This window comes from Callospermophilus lateralis, unplaced genomic scaffold (genome assembly GCF_048772815.1).
Source record: "Callospermophilus lateralis isolate mCalLat2 unplaced genomic scaffold, mCalLat2.hap1 Scaffold_43, whole genome shotgun sequence".
NCBI classification, from domain to species: domain Eukaryota; kingdom Metazoa; phylum Chordata; class Mammalia; order Rodentia; family Sciuridae; genus Callospermophilus; species Callospermophilus lateralis.
Window position 1 is genome coordinate 7,668,131 of NW_027514380.1, and position 23,957 is coordinate 7,692,087.

Consider the following 23,957-nt stretch of genomic DNA (forward strand, 5'->3'; position numbering starts at 1 on the left):
CATGTGAGCAGAGCAGGAGGGAGAGTGACCTTCCTAGGTGGTGGGTGGAGAGAGGAAGGTGGGCTTTGAGGTGAACGGAGCCTCTTAGCTCTGGAAGCTGAAGAGGCTGTGGTGACCACCCGGTCCCGCACTTACAAAGCCAGGTGTTCTTTTAAGAAAGGGTCTCAGTAGTACATTTCCAGTTCTTTCTTCTGCCAATTTATAAGCATTTTTAAAACATATGAGCCAGGAACTTTACTGAAGTATCCTCTGATTCTCCAGAAAAGTTCTGAAGAATTCAGCCTTATGCCCCAAAAAGGAAACCAAGGCCTAGAGGGGTCAGTCACTTTGTCCAGATGCACAGCTGGTAAGTGGCAGACATGTCCAGCCCCAAATTACCAAAAACTATTTTTCTCCTTTCATCAATGAATGAGCATCATAAATACAGGAAAAGGTAGACAGCATAATGTTAGAATAGGACTGTCCTTCAAATTGAGCTTTATGATGAATTTTATGCAGTGTCCTTATTTTTTCCATTTTTCCATGGACATGTGAAAAAACGTCAAGGCCACCATCAACCTATCAGCCATTGTTGGGGAGCCTTATGTCTCCAGGCGTCAGAGCCAGTAGTGGCAGAGCTGTGACATTACCCCATAACTGTGGTAGCAGGACATGACACCTGCTCCCAGCATTTGGTAATTAGCATTAGTGAGAAGGGAGGTGTGACATCACGGAGAAGGCTGACACAGCTGATTCATTCAAACCTGGATTTAAAACCTATGTCCTCGGGGTCTCCATGACACATCACTAGGACATTACTTACTGTGGACTTTGAAGTCAGGCAAAATGTCTGCCACTTACCACCTGAGTGATCTGGACAAGACTGTAGGTCTGTTTCTTCTCTCAGGCATGACACAAATATGACCTACCTGCAGAATTTTTCTGGAAAATCAGAGATTATTTATGTGAACTCCCTGGCACACAGTACATGTTCAATAAGGCGTAGCATTACCCTACAATGTCTTCAAGGGCACAAATTCTCTTTTTCTGTGATGTTTACCCCTGTAGCCCTAACATCTTTTTCAGGCCAGGATCACCTGTGAAATCTCCAAGGGATGTACATCCTGCCTCAGTCGCCCCTCCTTCAGGCAGGTAAACGTCTTGCCATTCAGGAAGAGCAAAATTTATCTTCTTCCTGAAGCTTCTTGGACTCAGAGATTGAACAGTCTCCTTGAGTACCCATTGCAGGTTAGGGCCAACAAGTTCTTATAGCCAATCAAGACCTTTCCTGTTTTAATCTGGGCCCATTTCCTTGTGTTTGTTATTCTTTGACTGTGACTATGGCAGACCTGAGGGCTGGAAAGCAAGTTGGAGCCCAGCATGGCTCAGGGCCAGGGTTTTTGCTAATGCCACAGCATATAGGCACCTCTGACACCACTCAGTGGGTCTGAGGCAGACCAGGACAAGGGAGGAGCAGAAGCCAGGGCTGGGAGAGTCAGGAAAGAGGTCTGGAGAAAGGGTCATGGCTTTTGTCTCACACATTGAGGGTCAGAAGAGTGCAGTTATAGAAAGCCAGAGATTGGCTATTGATGAGAAATTCAAATATTCAGGCAAAATTCAAAGGAACAAGCAAGTTCGCTTATCAGGAAGAGGAGCTGGAGCCTTCTAGAGGATTGTGCTTACCTCTACCTGACTCAACTTTCAGTGATATATGTTAGTATCTTGAAATAAGCCATGGAGGGAATATTTACACCATGGAAATTGGCAAATGCTGGTAATCAGAATTTTTTTTTTCATTATAGAGAGCCATTGGCAGGAGGAACAAAATATGGGAATTGTTTTCGTCAGCTTTTTCACTGTTGTGACTAAAAGACCTGACCAGAAAAATTGTAGAGGAGGAAAAGTTTATTTGGGGCTCATGGTGTCAGAGGTCTGAGCCCATAGACAGCCAGCTCCATTCTTAGGGCCTGGATGTGAGGCAGACCAACACGGCAGAAGACTGTGACAGAGGTAAGAGGCTCACATGGTGATTGGGAAGCAGAGAGAGACTCCACTCACCAGATACAAAATATATACCTCAAAGGAACGCCCACAATGCCCACCTCCTCCAGCCACATCCTACCCATCTTCAGTTACCTCTTAGTTAAACTCTCTCAGGGGATTAATTTACTGATTGGATTAAGCTTCTCAAACTCCAATTATTTCTCCTCTGAACCTTCTTGCATTGTGTCACACATGAGTTTTTTGGGGACACCTCACATCCAAACCATAACAGGAACACATGCAAGATTTTAGAAAATAGGCAACTAATAACTGTTATGAGATTTGCCATTGAATTCTGTTAATGAACATCAATTTATGTTTTCTACTTCATTGTCACAACCTTTCCAAAAGGAAAACAGAGCAGGTAGCCCTGTCCCCATTGTATAGATGTGGAAAATGAGGCAGAGAGAAGTTAAGATACTTGTGTTAGGTCCTGTAGGTAGTCAGAAAGTGAGGTGGAACCCAAACACAGGCAGAGTGAGCATGGGGAGTGTAGAGGGGTGAGTTCTCCAAGACCCCAAGGACAGGTAGCCTGGATCTTTCTTGTGTGACTTCTCTCAGGTACTCTACTTCAGAGAGTTTGGGGAGTTCATTACAGATCTGTATCTACTAGTGAGAGTTTGGGGCACCCTTGAAGAAGCAAAGTGCATAGTTTACACTAGGGCTCACTCCTGATGCTGTACTTCCTATTTTTTGGACAGAAGCATAAATACCTGTATTCACCATTACATTACCATAGTGAATAGTTTCACTGCTAAAAATTCTTCATTATCCACCTATTCATCTCTCCCTTTCCCCTAACCCTGGAAACCATTGATCTTTTCACTGTCTTTATACTTTTACTTTTTCTGCAATGACATACAGTTGGAATTCTACTTTGTAGCTTTTTCAGATTGACATTTTTACTTAAAAATAAATATTTAAGGTTCTCCCATGTATTTTGTGGCTCCAAAACTCATTTGTTTTTAGTTCTTATATTTTATTGTATGGATGTACCAGTTTGTTTATTCATTCACCTACTGAAGGGCATCTTGGTTACTTCCACCTTTTGGCAATTATGAGTAATACTATTACAATTATCCCTGTGTACATTTTTGTATGGACACGTGTTTTCAGTCCCTTTGTGTAAATACTAAGTGGTGTGATTGCTAGATCTTATCATAAGAGCATGTCTACTTTTGTAGGAAACTGTGAGGCTGTTTTCCAAAATGGCAGCATCATGCTGCATTCCCACCAGCAGTAAAGGGGAGTTCCTGTTGCTCCACATTCTTGGGTCCTGTTTTCTCTTGAGTTTAAAAGCACTATCTGCTTTTGTACCATCAGCTGTAGCAGCTTAGGCACAGAAGCACATGTAGATTCTAATATCATCCCCTCAGACTTTGCCCTGTCCCTGTCACAGGCATGGACTTCTAACTGTCCCATACCACTGTGCTTCCACACTCCACCTGCCAGTAGATACATATAACACTGAAGATGGAGTTTCCCCAGATCCTACCAATGAGATCTCTGAATTATATAGACATTTTATTCCTAAAACATTCTCTCTCATATTCTTACCAGGATATTTTAGGAAGTCACTGAAGTGTCTTGTGTGTGCTCACTGGAGTATCACCCTTTGGTAAGAATGCTGGCTGGGTTGAGGTGACATCTCTTAGGGCTCCCAAAGCTTCAGAAACACCAATTCCCTTCATGAAGGCTATCTGGGAGCATGCGGTATAAGCAGCAGATATGGATACAATGCCCTTCTTTCCAGCTTTTAGAGCATATTCTTACAAGCATGACATTGCAGCATTCCCAGTGGCCATTGGGAAGCCAGGCTGTCAGCTTTCATTTTAGACTCCTAGAAGTTCTGTCTTAGTTTGGGCCATTATACAAAGTACCATAGACTGGGTGACTAGAACAACAAACTTTTATTTCCCACAGTACTGGAGGCTGGAAGTCAAAGATCAGGTGTGAGCATGCTCAGGTTCTGATGGGGGCCTTCTTCCTGCTGATACATGTGGCAGAAAGAGGGTGACAGAGTTCTCTTGGGTCCCTTGTAAAAAAGATCCTGACTGATCCTATCCATAAGGTCAAGCCACCAGCTCTGCATCTTTATTAAAGAATTTCTCTGTTCTCCCTTGCATAGAACTGACTAGAAATGCTGGGGACAATGGCTGTACGAAGCAGAGTCTAAATGTCCCAGGTCTCTCATGGTCTGGGTGGGTGTATTCTGTCAGGTGCCCGGGATTCCCAGCAGAATTAATTAAGCTGTTCAAGTGATCCCTCAACAGACAGCTTTTTGGTAGCTATCTTGCCTTCCCTTCACACATTCCATACTCTATGAGTGGTATTCCCTGGGATCACCTCTCAAATGACCTCCCCTAGATTCCTTGTGGCAGGTCAAGGGGAACTGAGATCCATCCCACTGCACAGCAGACACTGGTACCTTGACGTTTTCAGTGATGTTTGTGGGAAGATGGAGTAGACACTTCCATGATGCTGGGTGGATGGTGTATAGATATGTACATAAAGATGTACATGTATATGTAGCTTCCCTGAGAACTCTGAGCCTGGTGTGTCCCTTTGTCCATCTGCCCCTCAGCTGAGGGACAAGCTCTGCTTTTCCCCTCATCATTACAATACCTCTTTGAACCTTCCTAGTACACATTTGCTTTTTAAAATAAATGGTTCCTCAAATCTGCTGTCTAAATCTTTTTTTTTTAACTAGTGCCCAGCATAGTATGTTTAATTTTATTTTAAAATCATAGGCTGTAATTCCACTTTTTAAATATTTGACCCCACACTTGTTTTTTAATATGGCCAACTCCATCATGTTTCCCCCAACTTCTGGTCCAGAAATTTTCCCTCCATATCATAGTATCTTTTGAGATCTTTTTTCTGTAAGGGTAGATTTCACCATGAGAGCTGAATGTTAGGGCACTCCTAGAAATTTAAAGTATACTAGTGTTCAGACCTCAATAGCCCTTTTGTAGACAGGACCCAGAGTTAGTATTCTTTAAAACTTCCCAGGTAATACCAAAATAGAGCTTCAGTTGACACCATCAATCCAAAGCATTTCCATCACTTCTTTTGGACAACCCTGTTTAGACCTCTAAAAAGTAGGTCCTTGGAAGTCTTATTGGATCCAGAGAACAGGATCAGTTTGCTGAAATTTGGGGTGAACTACAGATTCATAGGATTCTTATAGCTTGATCTGCATCAAGCTAGGCTATCATGAGAACTGGAATAATCTTAGAGTTCAGCCCCTCCCACCCTACAGAATACACTTTCATAATACTGGAGAGAGGGTGGGAATTGTCCTTCGTGTGCTGAGGTATGCTCTATTTGATGAGTCCCTGTGGGATCCAGGCTTCCTATCATGAAAGCTCTGGCTAGCAGCTGAGGCTGCAGATGGTCAGGACATCATTCAAAAGCCAGGTTCACCATCTATCCCCTCTCTTGCCTTCTCTGTTCCAGGTCCCTCAGAGCTATTCATTCTCCAAATCTGTCTCTTTTCTGCTTTCTCCCCCTTGTCCCTGTTTCTTTTCTGCTATTTTCTCCTGCCCCACTTCTCACTTTTCTGCTCCACTGTGCCTTGGAACCAGGCTGTGGCCGCCTCCTCTCAAAGCTGCATTTGCTGTATGTGGGCCCCTTGCCTAGGAGCCATTGTGTGGGGAGAAATGGGAGGTAGAGGGGGCTTCCAGAGGAGAGGGCTAGCATGCTTGGAAGCTCCAGGTCCAGATTTTATACCTGAATGTTCATGCATCCCGCTTCCACCTGCTGCAGCTTCCCAAGAACATCCAAGAACGCTGGATGCCTTTAGGGGAGTTTTCAGGAAGAGGAGAATAGGTCATTTGCTTGGTAGTTGCACCTGGGGGGCTAAGGCATGAGGGATTCTAGGCACTCATTTCAGTACTGTCTCTCTGTTGTCTCCACAGGACTGAGATGTGCTGGTCCCAGCTGCTGTCTGAGAGGATGTCCGGGGTGTCCAAGCCCCTGAGCTGAGTAAAGGTGGGCACATTCGCCGGCCTGAGGGTCCCCCAAAGCCCATGGTGGTGGTACCAGTTAACATGGAAAAGGCAGATGTGTTCATCCTCAAGGTTTGCTTCTAAAGCAAATGGGAAGAACTTCAAACTGGTCAAATGCACTGTGCAGACAGAGATCCAGGTAAGCTGGAGACCTGTGCACTCTGTTTGTCTGTTCCACCCTCTGCTTCCTGGACAGTTGAGCAGCACTCCTTCATCCCAGCAGGCTCTCCTGTACTGCCTGGCAGAGGGAAGTTGGCATCAGGAGAGATGTTCTCAGCTGATGTGGCCAAACTCCTCTCCAGGTGTGCAACTCCACTTCCCTAGGGGTTTGGGGGACAGATGCTACAGCCTTGGTTTGAAACCCTGATTGTTTGTTTGGTCTTTGTTCAATTCATTTCAACTCGTTAAGTATTTATGACATTTAAGTCTCTGCAAAGGACTTAAAAGCCCCCTCAAATACTCTCCAATGTAATTGGAATTAGAGGCATATGCAAGTGATTACATTTTCAAAAAAAAGCTATCTAAGATTTCTGCTGGACATTTAGAGGATGGAGCTGGTGGGGCATTTAGAGGATGGTAATGAGCTACAAATGCCCTGGGCTAGATGGGCGTCACCAGGCTCTTTTGCCAGAGCAACAGCTCAATGGGCTTATTCTTACTTAGGGTCCTAAAATCTGTTAACAGATCCAGGTATCCACCTCATCAAGGCATCTAGATACCAGGAATTCAGTTCAACTTAACTAAGTCTAAATGAAATTGTCATTAAAAGCAGAGTTCCAATATACTGGCTGATTTCACCACCTACATGTATTGAACAATAGCTACATGGGAACAGTTAGGTGTGTCTTTCTATACTCATGATCTCATTAAATCCTCTAATGGCCCCAAGAGATGGATTCAGTGAGAATGCATCTTTCCTATGCCCAGAACATTCCTTATTGTTAATGGAAGGGAAAGTCAAATGGGTTCTCAGAAGGCTGCTTGGAGGATTTGTGATTTGAACAAGGAAGCAGGGAACTTGGAGGAAAGGCACCAACTCTGGGGCAGCTGCCTGAGCTCTTCTCCATGGCATTGCCAACCCTTCCTGTGTCCTGAAAACCCATGCCTCTCAACTCTGTGAGTGGCTTCTTTGGTTGGTGCTGTGGCAGCTTGGCCATGTCACCATCCCACTTGCTGTCTGTTACAGCATGCATCTGCCTCCGAACACCAGAGCAGAGTGTAATTGATTAGCTCACTATGTTGGCCAGTTACCATTGTTGATTCTGGCTCCATTGACTCCTTCTGTTTCCTGTAACTGATTTGATTAGGGCCTTGATTACTTGTCATATGGTTTCTGATATGGGATCATAAATGTGCCTGAATATAAGCCCTGGGCCCCTTCTTCCAGGGGACATTTTCCTATCTTCTTAACTGTCCATTTCATGAGTCTTCCTTCAGGTATGTCATTTTCATACATAGATGATGCCATCCACTGTGAGCCTCACTATCGTAATTTTCAGAAGTTAACCTGATCTTCAAGTTTGAGGAGCACTCATTGACCTTTTGTGCTGAGAAGCAGAGAACATCTGGTTGGTTCAGCTTGGGATAGGTTTTATTGAGTTAACAGTGAGAAGGGCCCCAAAAGATGGGTGGGATTTAAAGCAGAGACTCTGGGGTAAGAAGGGAGCAACACAGATAGAGGCTGGGAGGCTGCTGGATGGTGGGTAGTCTGGCTTTATGGAAGCATTGGATTTATTTAGAAAAGCATCTCAAGTCAAGGCCAAGGTAGAAATTGAGGGCAGATAAAGAGGCCTAGAACATCAGGTTAGAAATTTGTAGTTGGGCAGGCACTGGGAAACAGCACCTAGTTTTTAGGAAGGGGGAGAGAGATTTTCTTAGAGTTGTGTGATGGCCTGGTGGGTGTCTAAGGGGAGGAAGAGCAGGAGGCCTATAGAAAGGTCAGTAAGGCCCAAGCTCAAGAATGGCTACCAGTTCTGGGGGCATCATCTGGAGGAGTGTGGGGACAAAGGTGAGGCAGCAGCAACAACAGAAGGATGGAATTGCCTTCTAGGAGTTTCTATCCACGTTTTGACTTTTTCTGCTTCCAGTGTCTCCTGCTGGCTAAAGGTCACCTTCTAATGTCACTGATTATTACAAACAGCTGTGGCCATAAAGCCACTTGGACTTCCAGCCATGAGCTGTCCTACCCTTAGTGGTGTGTGGCCTTGGGTCTAAATGCTTAACCCATCTGCACTTCAGTCTTCCCCCTGGGGACCATGTCCATCTGCAGCCTTGCTGTAGGATTGGAGATGGCAGATAAAATGTATCTAGTGCACAACAGGGTCTCAAATAATTGGAAATATTGGTTGCATGGATGAGTTTTAGGTGATTACCCTGCTCAAAAATCTTCAAGGATCACTAAATGCCCAGAGAATGAAGTTCAAGTTGTCTTCTTTGGGTATTTATCCATTCATCTTTCTTATTTTCAAACTGAGAAGACAATCACATTAGTATTTTAAAATAGCACATGGTGTTCTGAAAGATGTTAATGAGGTTGCCCTGGAGAAAGGGTCTTATCTCAAGGAAGCTTAGAAGATAATTTGTTAAACAATTCTGAACAGATTCTTTTATAGCAAGCTTTCTCAGAACCTTTAATAAGCTAATATGCCCAGTGAGTCTTTGAGACAGGGGCACAGAAGTATTATTTTCTACCTAGCTGTTTCTTATTGGCCTAAAGAAATGCTCTTTTAAAAGTTGGTCCACTAGTCTTCTGAAAAATCATTTAGGGAACATTTATCCCCAAACCCTGGCAGCAGAACACAAAGGGTTAGAGAAAGAAGCTGGCAAATGGGATGTGGGTTAGGAAGTGGTGGCTGTTGTGTGGGAGGGAACTGATGAGGACCTGAACTAAGGGAGCGTCACTGGGAACAGATAAGTCAACCCATCTGAGTGTGTCTCTGGAGGCAGAGTCAACAGAATTTGATGATTAATTGGATGTAGGGAGGGAAAGAAAGGAAGGAGACAAGGATGACTCAAGCTCTTGCCTGGGCAGCTGAATGGGAGCTGGCACCATTCATTGAGATAGGAGCAGAGAAAGGAAGGGCCTTGAGATTCTAGCTCTACTTGTGGTGTGTTTGAAGTGTGTTAGAAGCACCTCCACAGCGAAATGTGGGCCTGGAGCTTAGGAGGAAGAAAGGACTTGGAGGTAAAGATTTGGCATTGTCATGTGATGGATGCCAAGCAAGAGGGCAGAATCATCCATGGAGGTTGAGTTGAGCAAGAGCAAGAGTTCCAGTTGGGAAACCTTGGGAAGTTAATTTCCAGAGGACTGATGAAGAAAGAGAAGCAAATGAAGGAAAAGAAGAGTCCAAAAAAAAAAATGAAGAGAACTGAGAGAAGAAGACAGAGGGGCCAAAGGCCAAGGGGCTTTAAGGAAGGAGTGTTTAGCAATGTTAAGTGCTCAGAGAAGTCAAGTCAGGGGAGGGCAGAAATAGGGTCATTGCCTTCAGCCACAGGTGCCATGGTTGACTCTTTGCTGGGCAGTTCCAGTGGAGAGATGGGGGCAGGAATCATTGTACAATGATGGTTGAGTAGAGATGGTGAGAATAACTAGAATTTTACAGTTTTGACTATGAAGTGAAGGAAAGAGGAGAAAGCAAGAGAAACAAAGTCACCAGCCCAGACAATACCACATGTGGTAGCCCTTGAGTAGAAAGGTACATGGCAGGTTGGAGGCTGAGAGTTCCTTAAGATTGGCTTCTTAAAACATGTTAATAGTTTTGATCTTTACTCCATCCCTTGTGGGAAGATGCTGATGTAATTTAATTGATATCCAGAGACTGTAGGAGATGGAAGTGACAGGCTTTGGTGATGGATGGGAGGTGAAGGAATGAGGGATAGGGAGGTGTGAAGAGTGGCAGCTCTGGTTCAGGTGGACAGGGCCCCCTCCCTAAGATGATGAATACTGGAGGAGAGACTGGGTGGGGAGTGACGTGTTCCCCAGCGCAGTTAAAGATCTTTCAGTGCGATTGAGGTGCTTTAACACTTTCACATGGAAATGTTGAGTAACCGTTGGTGCATGTTCTGGAGGGGAGAACTAGTGTGGGCACAGACAGTCGAGTGTGGCCAGCCTCAAGGTGGTGATTGAAACCATGGCTGTGGATGAGGTCACTGGAAAGAGTCTTAAATAATTCCATCTTCCATTCCACAAACAGAGTTGGGTGCCCATGCCTGGCACCGCGCTGGCCATGGCCTGGGGCAGCAAAGTACCCCAAAACACAGGTATACTCTCTGCTTTCACTGGGTTTCCTGGCCAAGGGTGAGACCAAAATTGACTTAAACCAAAGAACAAATGATTACAAACTGAGGCAAAAGCTCTGACAGGAAGAAACAAGGCTTAGGAGAACAAATAACACAGAAGAGTTGGGTCTGAACATCAAGGACTAGCTTTGCTATTCAGAGCCCACTAGAGGTGTCCAGTAGGGAGTGTCCAATAGGGAACCCAGGCCTGGCATCCTTGACTGAGATTCTCCTGGAGAAATACCTCCCTCTATCTACTTCCTGACAGCCTCCTTTCCCTAACTTGGCTTTGACTTCAACCAATTTTTCATATCCAGCTCCATATCTTCTTTCACCATCCTCCGAGTACTCAAAATGCTGCCAGCACTTCCAGATTTGCCAAGCACATGTCCTTCCATAAGAACACTCCTGAAATTCCAACACCCCCCACTTGGCTGCATCTGATCAAATAGAAGCAATGGAGATTCACCCTGGCACAGTCCCTGCCGGGGCATGTTTCCAAAACATGGTTACTCCAGGCGTACTTGCTGACTTCGTAGAGTTATCTTTATTCCCAACTTACTTCTATGCAAATACAATAGACTCATGATGATTGCCACGTTCAAAACCACAAAAGTACTCCCTGGATTTGGTTCCTAGGACCCCTCAGAAATCAGGTAGGTGCTGGAGAGACTCAGCAATGTGACAAATGAAAACCATACTTGGCTCTTCTTGATTTTACACTTCCCTTTGGTTTGCTATTCAAAGGAAATTGTGTTTGTTTGGGAGCTTGGAATCTCTGTAGCAAGCAGAGGCTTATATCATTCTATTTTCTCCTAATGTGCTAATTTGCTTGTCTGGGAAAGAGGCTAAAATGGCATTCTGAAAACAACTTGCAGAGCATCACCCAGACGTGCCAACACGGGGTGTCTCCTTCATGATCGCGATTACGTGCATGCAGCCCCCATCCTCTCTCTCTCCTTCTCCCTCTCCTTTTCTTCCCATTCTCTTTTGGGTGGGAGGGCTTACTATATGTCCTGGTTTGTCTCAGTTCCAGCTTACACATAATGTCCAGAGATAACCATTAGGAATGTCCCTGCCAAGCCCCAAAGTATGATGCATGTGAGGTTGAATTGTTTGGTCACCTGCTTCTAAGTGCCATGTTCTGTCCTCCCCGTGCCTGGCACACTGATTGCCTGTTTTGTGGTGTCTTCTCTCTCTGGCTGTCACCAGCAGACCCACTCTCTGTGTGTGTGCATCCCTATTATCAGACCATCTGTTTTTCTCTCTCAGGAGGGTAGTAAGAAAAAATGGGCATTCGTCCATGATATGGTGCAATGCAGAATTGCCAGCAGGACCCTCACTCCTAACCTATCTCTCAGCCAGCCTCCACTAGGCTGAAAAGCCACATTTGAGATACATCTTCATTTTTTTCCTGAAGTGTCACTGCACTGGGAATTCATATTTGCATCCCCAGGAGGGACAGGAACTAAAGCCATTTTGTGTCCTTCCTGTCCTTCCAGATGCATTCCGACCACCCACAGCAGAGTCTCTGCATTGCAGGTGTGGTCTCTGGGTGTGGCTTCCCTGGAACGGGATGAGGGCAGAGTCCAGTTTCCAAGTGTGCCCTATGCTTGTGTGACACCATCAAATTCCCATCCAACTTAGCTTCAAGCTTTAACCACTCACCTGATGTGGCACAGTGTGCTATGGACTGGATGTTTTTTGCTCCTCCCCAATTTACATGGTACAGTCCTGGCCCCTGATGTGGTGGCATTTTGGAGGAGGGGTCTTTGGGAGCTACTTGGTCAAAAGGCTACATTGGACCTAATACTGAGTGTGACAGCATCAAAAGCTGTGGCCCCATGAATGAGATTATTGCCCTTACAAAGAGGTTGAAGGAAGCACCCTCTTCAATTCTCTGCCGTGTGAGGATGCAGCAAGAAGGCACCATCTTGGAAAGACAGTGAATCTGGTGGTACCTTGATCTTGGACTTCACATCCTCAGGGTCTGTGAGCAGTAATTCTCTGTTGTTTATAATTATCCCTCTTAATGTATTTTGTTATAACAACAGAAACAGACTAAGATAGGAGGTAATTAGATTTAAATAAGACCTTGAGGGTGGGGCCCCCATTATAGGATTAGTGCCCTTATAAGATGAAGAGAGGCCAGAGCACACTCTGTCTTAGCCATGGGAGACACAGCAAGAAGGCAGCTGTCTGTAAGCCAGGAAGTGGACCCTCACAAAGAACTGGCACCTTGATCTTAGACTTCTCAGCCTCCAGAACTATAAGAAGTTTTGTTTAGGCTGCTCTGTCTGTGGTATGTTGTTTCAGCAGCCCAAGGGACAGAGACACCTGGCAAGCAGCTCCCTGAGTTTGGAGGAGCAGTCTGGCCTTCAGACCATTGGTCCAGGTTCTTGGTTTCCAGAGCATTCCTGCTGCCCTCATTCAGATGCAGCTAGGGCACAGCCTCAAGTTTGGGATGCAAGGTTAGGGTACAAGAGGAAAGGAGGGGAGGGCTACCTGTACTAAAAGAAAACCTACCCTAATAAGAATAGATGAAATTATAGAAGGCCAGCTTCCCGTGCATGAGAACGTCACTGGCATAGGAGAGGAAAGGCTCAGCCAGGAAGCCACAAGCTGGTACCACACAGACACTCAGAATAATATAGAAGAGGCACACTCACAGGCCTCCTCCTTTCTGCACCCTCCCCATTTCCTGTGAGTGCTCCTGGCCACCCACCCACACAGACACCTACTGAGGCAAGCGCAAGGCAAACATGCAGAGTTCTGAGCCCCTTTGTTTATCTGTATGCTTAGATTCATGACAACGACAAATTAGCAGTCAGGTGTGTATCTTTTTATTTTTAACCTGGTGGTTGCTTTGCTAAATGTCCTTGTTAGAGGCTTTTATCACCTCAAACTGAATGCTTTCAGAGTGAGAAGTTATGCTAACTTTTATTATTTTGTTCTTCTATCACTTTTTTGAAAATTATGCCTTATGTGTTGAGGACATGGAACTCAGATGGCCTTTGAATCTGTTTCCTATTTCAGTCATAATATATTACTACAAACCTGGGGCTTCAAAAACATAGGGATGGTTCCTTTGCAGTTCTGGAGGCTGGAAGTCCCAAATCAAGGTGTCAGTGGGGCCTTGGTCTCTCTGAGGGCTCTAGGACAGATCCTTCTCTGACTCTTCAGCTTCTGATAGTTCAGGTGTTCCTTGGCTAATGACAGCATTGCTCCAGTCTCTGCCTCTGTCTCCACACACCCTCCTTGTCTTTGTGTGTCTTTTATATGAACATTGCCATACAGGTTATGAGCCAGAATGACCACAGTCCAGAATGACCTCATCTTGAAATTCTTAACTCAGTTACATCTATATAGACCCATTTCCAAATGAGGTCACCTTGAGGTTCTGGAGGTTAGGACATAGGCATACTTTGGGGGACCCCATTCTTCTACTTTTGATAGCTGTCTCTCAGTATCACTGTGTTTGTCACTGGTTTCTGTATGTAGGCTAGCACAGACCAGGACATACAGATGTACAGACCTAAGTGTGAGCTTTCTGCACACACTCCACCCAGACACACAACTGGCGTTGGAACTGACCTTTGAACATGGCTGACACAAGTCTACCCCTCCTCTCCACTTCCCAGAATTCTCAGCTGCTGGCCACCTGCAGGTTGTGTGCCCTAATGTGAGGCTTCCTGTGATGTTGCCAAGCATGTGACCCCCTAGGGTGTTGCCTTGTCACTCTTCAGGTGATCTCCTCCAGTTCCCCTACCTATGATTCTAACCTTAGTGGTGCCATATGTGTACTTCTAACTTCAGTCTCCCATGACTCCCAGTCTCTTCCCCACCTGCCAGGTTGCCATCTCCACTGACCATATGTGCAGAATCAAACATCACCACCAGTCTTCTCCTCAGTCTTTTTCATTACCTGGTGCTCCACTCTTTGCCAACCATGTCTCAGGCCTTAGAGCTGTCATGACTTCATTCATTCTCTCAGACTCTATTCAGTCCACTAGGAAGTCCTGTCAGGCTCCACCATCACAAACACCCAGATTCTGACTCCCTTCGACAATCCATTGCCTCTTTCTTGGTCCAAGCCATCAGCATCTCTTGTCTGGAATAACTCATTTGCCTGCTAACTGCTCTGCCCTTAGACCCACATGCTCCACCCTATAGGCAGCAGCTATGGTGAATTTTTAAAACACAGGTCAATTAGAGGGACATGTTTAAGGCATAGCTTAGATCATATCATTGCTCTGCTTTAAACTCTCCAGTGGCTCCTTATCTCACTTAAAATCTACAGTCTCACCTTGGTTCACAACAGGGTTTACAAGCAATTATTGTTTTCAGGCCAAATACAGCTGGTTGCTCTCATTTTTGTAAATACAGTTTTATTGAACCACAACCACACTCATGTATTATCTATAGCTCTTTTGAGCTACAGTAACAGCGTTGGGAATTTGCAACAGATATCCTATGGTCCACAAAGCCTCAGATATCTTCTACCTGACCCTTTACAGAAAACATTTGCTGACACCTGGCAGAGCCTCCCTGACCTTTCCTCCTATCAGTTCCCTCCATGCTGTCTCCACCCCAGCTCCTGTGGCACCAAGCACACTGAATCCTCACATCCTCCCACCCAGGGCCCTCCATAATTTCTAGACCATTTGTCTGGAAGGCTCTTCTACAAAAAAGCAGCTCTGTTCCCCTCTCTCTTACTTCCTTCATTTCCCCAATTTGCTGAATTAATTAATGGTCCTTATTTAATGATGGATGGACCAATGGGTTCCAGTTATAAAGCCCAAAGAGAATGGCCACAAATCCACATTGTCGTCACTGTCACCACAATTGGGGTCTGGGGCGTGGCTGTCAGTGGGCTGTAGCTATTGGTGTAGAACAGACCCACATGACAAAGAAACTTCTTGCCTCAAATGTTAGTGGTGCCTGTTGATACTCGTTGATGACAATTGTGGAGCATTATAGTAAAATGGGTGCCTGGGACCCATCACTGGACATGAGAAAAACCTGCTTTACCTGGACCCTGAAGTAACCCACGTCACCCACCCCTCTTGCTGAGGCACATGCTACATGTTTACTTCATAGTGAATTGGAAAGTCATTACTTTAACAGGCAGAAATTTTTGAAGAAATACACCACCTGGTACTTTTCTTTCTAATCTTTATTATCCATCATTATCCATCATTCCTCCAAAACTTAGCAAAAGGCCCAAACTGGTGGTATATTAGCAAATCTGATTATAGATAGAATGGTTTTACCTTTAACAGAGTGTTTTTTTTGGGGGGGGGGGGCACCTCTCATGCACTGTAAGTCAGCCACAGAGAAGCTCTTGTTCCTTCTTCATGGCTTCCTTGTGCCTACTTCTGGTCTCACTACAGAAGGGAAAAGGGAAGCTGCTGCTGGGCTGAGTGGGGTGCTGGGGCTGAGGCCCTTCATGGCTCTTGATCTGAGCAGAAGAAAGATTTTTTTTTTCATTCTTTCTTTCATCCAGGTGGCATGGCTGCATCAGCTGTGACCATGGCCTGATTGTCCCAAAGGATCATTTATCATTTACCACCCTTCACCCACCTCTGCTGGTACTGGCTTCAGCTCGCAAACAGCCTCGGGTCCTTTTCTTTCTTTTTAATATTTATTTTTTAGTTATAGGTGGACACAATGTTTTTATTTTACTTTATGTGGTGCTTAGGATTGAACCCAATGCCTCACTCATGCTAGGTGAGCACTCTACCTCTGGAGCCAGAACCCCAGCCCCACTCAGGTCCCTTTCTAAAGACTGTTTTCTTCAACACTGCACCCCTTCCTTGGAGCTTGCAGGTATTGAGTGACTGCATCCCACAGCTCTGGGCCCACAGCTCTGGCCCCTTCCTTTGGCCCCTACCTACTGGGTTTCTGCCTAGGCACCAGCTCCCACTCACTCAGGCAAAGCCTGAGCCATTGGAGAGATGCTCCATCCCCTGGTCTCAGACTTCCTGAGCCAATCAGTTCAGCTCTTCAGGTTGACTTGACCTTTGGGCCAGGTCAAGCACCTACTGTATGCCAACCACTACACTAAGCTCTTTATGTATCTGTGATCCACATAAGGCCGGCCAGTCTTAGTTCAGTGTCACACTCCAGAAAATGTTAGTCTGACATCTAAAAATAATTGGAAATATATTTAAATCTTTATTGTCATCACTTGGAAAGGTATCACTGGAAGATCACTGTTAATATAGGTAACAAAATTTCTTAAAATTCTCATAACCATTTACCAATTAGAACTAAAATGATAGTTGGTGTTTGTCTTATCAAAGATCAGACCTAGACTGTGGTTTTAGTTCATATTGAAAAATGTCTTCATTAGTTTCCCAGGGCTGCTATAACAAAGTCTCACCAAAAGGGTGGTTTAAAACAATGAAAATGGATCATCTCACATTTCTGGAGGCAGGAAAGCCAAGAGCAAGACCTCAGCAGGGCCACGCTCCCTCTAAAACCTTAAGGGAACCCTCTCTTGCCTCTCAGCATCTGATGACTTTCCAGCATGCTTTGGTGTTCCTTGGTTTGCAGATGTGTCACTCAAATCCCACATCTTCACCTGGCACTTCCACGGCGTGTGTTTCTCTCTACGTTTCCAAATTTCTCCCTTTTGGAGGATACTGACCATATTGGATTAGAGCCCATCCTAAAGTTTTCATTTGAGCTTGAGTAGTCTGCAAAGACCCTATTTCCAGATAAGGTCACATTCTAAGAACTAGAGTTTAGGACTCTAATGTGTCTTTTTGCGGGAACAAACTCAATCCATAACAGTTTCTTGCTGGATTCATAAGCAAAGTCCTTTGTTATCTCAGTGATAAAACAAGAGCTCTGTCAAGGGCAGTCAGGAAGGGATTTCCAGAGGACTTAAGTGTGGACTGGGTCCTTAAAGGATACCTGTGATGACTGGGAAATCTCCAGGAGAAGTCAAGAGACAGAGGGAGCCAGGCAGGAAGAAGATGTAGTCAAGCACAGAGAAAAGCAATGGCATGCTGTGGTGAGGGTGGAAAGACCAGCCCTGGGGCTAGGCAATTTGTGGGTCAAGAGGGGAAGACAGCACTGGGAAGAACATATGGAGGGACATTCCAAAGGGCCTTTTAATCCTAATGCTAAAGAAAGTTTGGTTCTTATTCTCTTTTCATATAGAAAACAAGGAACCAATGGGAATTTTCAACTGAAGTCACTTGATTTAAATTTGTTCTCAATCTTAGAGTGACACCTTTTTGGACAAAGTTGAAGCAAGACTCTCTTGAACCAAGGCTTAAGTAGATCTTATTCATTAAAGGTTGAATTCTGTTATCTTTAAAAAGAGGATCATTTAGTCTTGGTAGGGCAATGAGTAAGGAGGGTGAACTGAATCAAGCCCAGAACATAGTCTACAAGCCAGAGTCCCAGTGGGACTCCCAGGAGGCAGACCCAGCTTGGAGGCCTGGGTGGAAGAAGTGTGGACGAGGACTCTCACAAGATGCACCTGGAACAGGAGATGCAGGATCGGCTGGGGAAAAGCTCGGCTGTGACACAGTCCATTCCACATGGAACTCTGGATCTCTGGAGCTAGGGCAGCTCAGTGACATTGACCCAATCAGGATGAAAGGACAGGCCTTGATGACTATCTATTGACCAATCACTGTATGTGAGCCATCCCTCATCAGGGATGTGACCTTAGGCAAGGACCATTTTTTGCAAAAGAGTGGAGGATGATGGGGACCACATTTATCACATTGTTTTGAAAAATCCAGCCACAGACATACAGTATGTCTAATAAGCTCAAGGAAAACAAAAAGATTAGGTGTTGCCTAAAAACAGATGAGCCTGAGAAAATAGACCACAGAGATTACAGGGGAAGTACCTCAGTGTGATTGATGTGGTTAAAGACAGAGAAAGTAAATGGAGAAGATAAGTGCTTGGATGTCTTTTATGTTTGGGAGCATAGTCGAGTGTCACTCAATGACAGGAGAAATACATCTCGAGGTGATTTCATCCTCATGTGAACCCTGTAAAGCACACTTACACACACATCTGATGTCACTAGATGCTATAATCAGAGTGACTGCTATCCTATGTGTGGTCCATTATTGACTATGTAGTGCATGACTGTAAGTTTTCCTGCTCTTAGAGACAAGACACCCAGTCATATTCTTTCTTTGTTTATGACTTACAAGAGGAAAAGCCAGAGAATGGGGAGATAGGAGAAGTCTTCTGGAGGAGGTCTTCACACTATTTGGTAAAGAAAATAAATCATCATTAGCCAAATAGAAAGAGAAGCCCTGGAAATGCCAATGTTTGCAAAAAAGCGCCAGAAGGCTTCTCACATCCAGGCTGTGCACCAAGGGCAGGCTGAGTGCCTGGAAGCTTCATCCAGGGCAAACAAGGCCTTCTTGCAGAAAACAAATCCTGGGCTTATCCAAAGAGCAACTGAGAAAACTAAGACCATTAAAAAAATTCATGTTTCATATGGCAATTGAGTGAGTAGTATGCATCTTGTACTATAATTTTAAAGGAGTGATTTATGAATAGAGAAAGAAATATTGACTCATTAGTGACAGGTGAGGACAGTGGGTAGAGCACCCATGTTGCTGCTTCCACCATTTGAGAAGCTGTGCAGGTACCAGAGAGCAGCAGGGAGCACAGAAGACAGGACCACTATGGGAGCCAACACAGGGAGGGTGGCCCCAAGGCCCTGAGCTTGTACTTCTCTGACTCCTCCCTGAAACTCAACCACTTTCTTCTACCTACAAAATCTAAGTTCCTCCACAGCTGAGGGCTCTGCATGCCAATAATGGAGCCCCTAATTTGCTCTGCACGGTGTGAATGGGGTCGATATTTGCTGATGGTTTGAAGGAAGACACTTTCTGCAGCTCAATAGAGAACAACTGGGAGAGGACTGTCCTATCTTGCTAAAAGTGTGTCAGAATTGGATTCACACCTTGCAAATCACTGGTTTGAGAAACTCCAAAGTTACTGTTCTTTTTGTGTCACTTGTGGTCAACAATCTTCTTTTTTCTCCCTGCTATGCCTAATGGATCAGCCCATTTGTAATGTAAATTCTGCAGTCCATATAGTCTTCACAGGTTGGGGGCATAGTCCACAGGACACCCCTCCCCTCAGACCCGAGATGCAGGCTCCAGCATTCTCAGACCACCAACACTTTTGATCAACTGACTATGGATGTGGGAGTTCCCTCTATTTGCTTAAGTTTCACGAAACCAACTCATAGAACTCAGAAAAGTGCCATACACATGAATGATTTTAGTTTTGACCAGTCAAAGGAAGAAATGCATAACACAAAGTCCAAGAGGATCCCAAATATGAAGTTTCCATGTCCTTAGGATGCATCACCAATCAGGAAGCTCACCTGAGCCCACAAGTTTCCAGGGTTTTCTCAGTGTTTATTATGGGGGCCTGTTTAGATGGTTGATTGAATCATTGGCCACACTGAACTTAATCTCCAGCTTTCTTCCCTCCTTCAAGGTAAGGCCATCATGTGGCTCAAAGCTCCAACACTCTAATCACAGAGTTGGTCTTTCCAACTTGAAAGCCTGAAACATGGTTGACCAGGACCCATCCTGAAGTCATCTAGGGTCCCTCTCCGTTCATTAGCATAGATTCAAGTGTGGTCCAGGTACCCATCATGAATTTCAAAGGCAATCCTATCACTTGGGAATTCCAAAGGTCTAGAGGCTCCTTCCCCAGAACGAAGGTCATAGAATAGCCAGATTCTTCACCATACAACCTCAGTGACTAGTGGTAGTCATGTTGGTAGTTTCCCTGGAGCATCAGGTTTGTCCCTGATAAGAATCTTCCCAGCACTGGACAGCCTCCCAGAGAGTGTGTTTGAGCTTAGAGAAATCCCAAGTTCTTCCTTTCCTGGGGCTGAAATCTATCTTTCTATGAGCATCTGTTAAGCAAGGAGTTATGAATTTCCACTCCAAGGATCTAGAGTTACCCCACTATCTTCTCTACAGAATCTTTCACTTCCAAGAAAGAAACCTGGAAATTTATTGCCCAGGGCAGGTCCTAGAAAGTTTCACCAACCATGAAACGGAGAGCTGGACTCTGTCCAACCCCTCTCAGATACCTTGGAAAGCAGCAAGGCTCTGTCTGGCCTGACAGAAGTTTTATTTATCCCCTTGATATAGTATTTTTCTTTCACATGTCCTAGGTCCTATAGGAGTCTCTCCTCTCTTTTTATTTTGTAATTATTTCAAATTTAACAAAAAGTTTGAAAAAGCAGTTCTAAGAATTCAAGTCACCTTCACTCTGGTTCCACAGTTTTTCAATGTCTTCTGCTTTATTTACTAGCTCTTTTTCTTCTTAAGCACATTCATTCAAGCATGCCCTTCATCTTTTTTTAAAACTATTTGAGGGCGAGTTGTGGCAATGCTGCCCATTATTAAAATGCTCCAGTGTTTATTTTCCCCAAACAAGGGCACTCTCCTGCCAAGTTCCACTACAGCCATGTAAATTGGGAAGTCAGTGTTATTCTGATACCACCACACAACTCACACCTCTGACACCATCATTCAGCCCATATCCCTGATATCACTGTGCAACCCACAAACTCCATCTGACTGACCCAGCCATGTCCATGTCCCTCAGTCCAGGAGCATACATTGCTGTCATATTTCTTCTGTTTTCTCCAATGTGGAAGAGATCCTCAATCCTTTGTTCCACAGGAACTCTGGGGAGACCCCTCACTCTGGGTCTCATCACCAGACTTGGGCCTCAAACTCTTGGCAGGAACATCTCAGAAGTGAAGCTGTACTTTTCTTGTCACATGGAGGCAGGAAGCGCACCAGAGCTGTCTGTGCTAAACTGGGAGATGCTAACCTGGACAACTGGGCCTTTCATGCCTGCCAGGTTTTCTTTTGTATTTGGTTGACATCTGAGGAGCAATGCCCTGAGACTGTCAATCCTCTGCCCACCATCAGACCTCCACTCTCCAACTTCATCATCCTTTGATGAACCGTGCACTGATTAACCAACACTGAGCTTGTTGCCAAATGGTGATTTGTATTTCCATCCTTTTCATTACATTTACTAATTGGCCTTCTACTAAGAAGAGAAGCATTCTCTTCTCCCCCGTTTATTTATCTATTCAGAGTATATTTTTTCCATTGGATGTAATTCCTATCATTATATGTTAATACTTAGGTTTTCCCAGATTTGGCCATTCTGTGTCCCTTCAAGCTCATTCTGTCTCATTGTCATATATTCCCAACATCCTCTAAACATTTTCTCTTTTCCTGGCACAAAAATGATGTTTCAGGCTCATCTTGTACTTTTCTCTTTTCTTCTGCCCCAGCTCTGGAATCACCCATTTCTCCAAGGAACCTTAGATAACTTTCAGTGAAGAAGGGTATTTATCTGTAAACTAAGACTTGGGTGGTTGATTTGCAAATCACTAGGGAATGTCCTTGCCCCTAAGCCCTTTCGTAAACAAAGCTCAGTCTCTTTCTCTCTCTTTGTCTTAAACTATGAGTCAAACACTATTTCTAATTCCAGTTCCTTATATGGGGTCCTCTATAGCCTTCCCCTCTCAATAGTCTGTGTACTCCTTCCACCAGTAAAAGTTTCCCAGCATCCTCATAGATTTCTTCTTTGCTCAGCCCCCTGTGTGGAGCCAATTTCCTAATCACTAGCTGACTCTGCAATGGGCCCTCAGCCTCACCACTTTGACCTTTGGCCGTGCCACCACCTCCTAGGGAAGGAAAAAGAAAAAAAAAAGAGGAGTAAAACAGGAGGCTCCAAAATTTTGTTTTCCCAATCTAGTTTATGAAGCACCAGACTTTGCAAAAGGTTGTTGTTAAAACAATGTTTTAGTTGTTTGTGTTTTTAGTGTTTACCTTGAGTCAAGTGATAGTCTAAAGAGTTCTAATTAATTTAATTCTCACAAAACCATTCCAAATACTGCCATTTTCCCCATGTTCTAGATTTAAAAACAAAAAATAAAGAAATAAAGAAACAAAAACGGATTCCAGAGAGCATCAGTGTTGTCCAAGGACATCTAGCTGGGTACTGGTGAGTGGTTGGGCCCTGCTAGAGTGGCACCAGGGCTTGCTATTCCTGATATTTGCTATGTTGCTGTCTGGCTGTTAGTGCCTTGAAAGGAGCTCTCAGCTACCCAGGCCTCTTCCATTTTCAGAGGACACAGATTTGTTCATAAAATAGCACAGAGATTTCAAAAACAGTGAAATAGCTTGGTTGGACTCATCTTCTTGCAGGTAACAATGATAAAACCAGGACAAAATTTTAAAGCCATCTCTAAGGACTGAAGAGTGTCTACAGCAAGCAGAGACTAAGAAGGACATCAGCTCTTGTGACATGGACTGTGATGAATGAGTGGGAGTGCCTGGCTTTTCTTTGGAGGATACTATCCAGTCTGGGAGGGGCACAGGCAGAAAGCAGCAGCCTTGCTAGCCCAAGGTGTAAGTGGTTAGAACCCAGGGCCGGCAGAGCAGCAAGAAGGGAGTCACAGAAATGGTGAGCAAAATGAATAATCAACTTTTAAAAATCCCAATTTAAAAAAGCATCGAAATACACCAGCCACTTAGGACTAAAGCCTATAACTGGAAACTATAAAGCATTACTTAAAGAAACTAAAGAAAATCTAAAGAAACAGAGAGATACCATGTTCAGAATTGGAAGACTCAGTACTGTTAAGAGATCCATCCCTGCATCCCCACCCCATTAAACTAGAGATTTAACACAGTCCCAATCATAATAATGCTACAAAGTTCTGGAAAAGAACAGGGAAAGCTGTTTTTAAAATCAATATGGACATGTGAAGATCTAAAAAACCAATAATCTTGGGGAGAAACAGAAGATTTATCCCATTTGACTTTAAGATCCCTAAAACTACAGTAATGTGTACATTTATGGTATCAGCGAGGTGTGAAGAAAGATCAATAGAAAGGAGTTAGAATTCAGAAATAGACCTAAAGTTAGATAGCCAACTAATCTTTTACAAAGACAGGAAAACCATTCACTTCGAAAGGAAAGTTAACAACCAATGCAAATGACTGTAGAACTATATGAACAAGTGTTTTATCCCTGCTTCACACCACACAGAAACATTCATTTAAAATGCATCAAAGACCTAAAAGTAAATATTAAATCTATGAATCTTTTTAAAAATATTTTTTAGATGTAGGTGGACACAATGCCTTTATTTTTATTTATTTATCTTTATGTGGTGCTGAGGATCAAACCCAGTGCCTCACCTATTCTAGGTGAGCACTCTACCACTGCTCCAAAACTATGACTCTTATAAAAGAAGACACAGTATATCTTCATGACCTGGAAGCAGGTGAAGATTTCTTAGGACGCAGAAGGCACTAACCATAAAAGGAATTTTTGATAAATTATAGATACCGAGACACTAATATGGAAATGATTACAGATCTGGAGAAGATAGTAGTAAAACAGATCATACAAAGTACTTTTAGCTAAAATGTATAAAGATCTCCTAAAACTCAATCACAAAAACACAACATAGAAAAAAGGGCAGAAGACTTGAACAGACACTTCATAAAGAAGGAGTGTGAATGGCCAATACACACATAAAAATGTGATCAATGTCGTTAGCCATCGGAAGGTGCAGATCAAGGCACAATAATATAC

The 23,957-nt window shown here is 44.2% G+C and overlaps 1 pseudogene; it reads left to right on the forward strand.

The window, feature by feature from the left end:
• The first annotated feature begins 5,979 nt into the window (after positions 1 to 5,979).
• LOC143389433 (protein-tyrosine kinase 2-beta-like) overlaps positions 5,980 to 23,957 on the forward strand; it is a 43,047-nt pseudogene continuing 25,069 nt past the window's right edge.